Consider the following 2,739-nt stretch of genomic DNA (forward strand, 5'->3'; position numbering starts at 1 on the left):
GCGCTCGCCAGAAAGACAGAGACAAAGAGACAGAAAGCAAGAAATCACCCCCCAGAGGGGATGGCCACGCTGCAATCCCTTCTCCTCCGTTCTCCTCTCTGGACCTTGGGCACGCATGTACGCGCACCTGGTGTGAGTTTAAACCACCAGATCTGGGACTTGAACCATGGTTGAATACATGGGAGTTGAGCGACATAGCCATTACACCAACTGCTGGTCCCTATTCTCATATTTTTAAACATTCAATCACTAAGCAATGATAATTTTCAGATAATACTTAAGTAGTCCCTTATAGAAAAAAAATATAAGTAGTCCTTATAGAAAAGAATCAAAATGTCTTTTGATTCTTTCTTATGTTAAATAAGTCTCTACAACTTGCACACATATTTTGTGCAAGGTGGAAAACACATTGGTATACCTTCCTAGGCCTTTCTGATCATGGCTGTCACCAAAGGCCCAAAAAGACCTTAGCACTAAGTCATGTGGTTTCAAAAAAGGTAATAATAAATCCGTATTTGAGTCTTTCCAGAGGAAATGTGAACTACAAATCATTTGGCCTCCAACAATTCATTTATTTAATTGAGCCTTTGGATTTATAGAGATCCAATTAATTTAAAGATGCTTTCCTTGGCGCTTGCTGCTCTGGATGGTTCTTTGCGGGGAACATTAAGTTCCTGGAACCAGTGACTCCCATTCGTTATTTCTATGTATCTTGCTTGGCCTCTGGAACCCAGCTTTGTCCACCTCAGAAGGTCGAGGGAATAATTCCCTCAGCACTTCAAAGGAGCTTGTCACCTGGACTGAGATGCTGGAAGGACTCTGTGCCCCAAGGGAGAACTCTTAAAGCTGGCAGGCCTGGCTAAGCAAACACACGTCACCAAATGTTGACTGAGGATTAAAGAGAGTCCCCAGGGCCTCTGTGGAGAACCCCAAGCCCAGGATTTCTCAAGTCAGTGTGTGTTTGAGCCTGTAATTCCTACAGGAGTGATTCAACTCACTCTTAGTGAGGCTAGGCTGTTGATGTCACTCTTAGCTTTGTAGGCTGTTAAAATGATCAATAATATCAATACATAAGGCAGAAAGAAGAAAGTAGTCTTCCTAATGAATTAGTCATATTCTTTCAAATACCGCTACGACATGAACCATGACTAATACTACTCTTTGGAGAAGAAATTGGTTAAAATTCTATCTGAGAGACCTTTACAAACCAGCAAATTTCTTTGTCTCTTTTTAAAAGTTCATTTCTGTAATTTTTCCATGAGAAAGAGACAGAGAGGCACTCCCCGCAATGTCCCCACACCATGAGCTACCCCTAGCCTCAGCCAGCCAGAATCATGGGCACATGCATGTATGTCCCCAGTGCGTCCAGGGTGACCATGGATGAAAACCTGGCTCCTTCATGTGGCTTCAGCGTCGTGGAGTGTTGTGTTACTGCTATGCCACTGTGGCTAGCTCCTTTTTCAAAAAGTACTATTCCTTATTTTCGACCAATGGAAAAATATCAACAAGTGTTTTTTGTGAAACTTTCTAAGATAATATATATTGTCTATTTATATAAATGAGTTGGCTTGAGTTTTGGCAGAGGTAAAATTATCTTATGTATTTCCACCAGTAGGCAAATGTACCTTATAACTTCAGATTTTGCAGATTCTCAGCTGGTGGTTTAAAAACAGATGCATGGGGTAATTCATTTTCTGGGAACCCGCCCCCTCTGAGCTCTGTTTCTCCTTCTCTCTCTTTTTTTTTTTTTTAAGTTTTTTTTTTAAAGAATTATTTCATTTAACTTTATTTTATTTATTTGTTTATTTGTTTATTTTAATTTGACAAGAGAGGGACAGAGTGAGAGAGAGAGGGAGGGAAAGTCAGAAAGCAAGACCCCGAGTGGGACCAGCAGTTAGCTTAATGGCTTTGTCACTGGACTCCCACGTAGTCGACCGCGGTTTGACTCCCAGACCCAGTGGCTTAAAACTCACGCCGGGCGTGTGTGAGTGCGTGCCCAAAATCCCGAGAGGAGAATGGAGGAGAAGGGATTGTGGTGTGGCTATCCCCCCTGGGGAGTGATTTCTCGCTTTCTGTCTCTCTGTCTCTCTCTGTCTGGCTGGCGAGTGCACGCGCCCTATAGCAAAAACCTCTCAAAAAAAAAAAAAAAAGAAAGAAAGCAAGACCCCAGGTCTGGGACTTGAACCTAAGTCAGCTACGTGGGAGTCCAGCACTTTTAACCACCTTACTGCCAGCCTCTCCTTCCCTCTCTTAATAACCTCCCTGCTTTGCTATACCTACTCTGTGTCCGCGACTCCAATTCCTCCTGAGTTTAGGACGAGAACCCGTGTTTCTCTGCAAGTGTGGGCCCAGTCACCCCTGCACTCCCACACTTCTGCGTCATATTTTGGCGCATCGGTTGACAAACATCTAGACTCCCCTTCACGGCAAAATGAGCACTCAAGAGTCACTAGGTAATCCTGAAGGCTGGAAACTTCCCCTGAGGGCAGGATTTGGGAAAAGCCCAAATTAGAGCCTCTGCCTCCAAAAGAGACTGTTTCCAATGTGGGCAGCCGGGTACTGGACAATGCCCGTGACTGGCATCCTCATGTCCCCCACTGCGGCCTTGTCCCTGGGGTACTGGACAATGCCACGACTTCTAGCAGAGGCCTCTAGATGGACCTCTGGTAGAGGATCCTTAACTGCTGCCCACCCCCTCTAACCCTGCCGCCCTTTCCCATCAAGGCCCAGTTTCAGCAG

Source organism: Tupaia chinensis, unplaced genomic scaffold (genome assembly GCF_000334495.1).
Source record: "Tupaia chinensis unplaced genomic scaffold, TupChi_1.0 Scaffold144276_1, whole genome shotgun sequence".
NCBI lineage: Eukaryota > Metazoa > Chordata > Mammalia > Scandentia > Tupaiidae > Tupaia > Tupaia belangeri.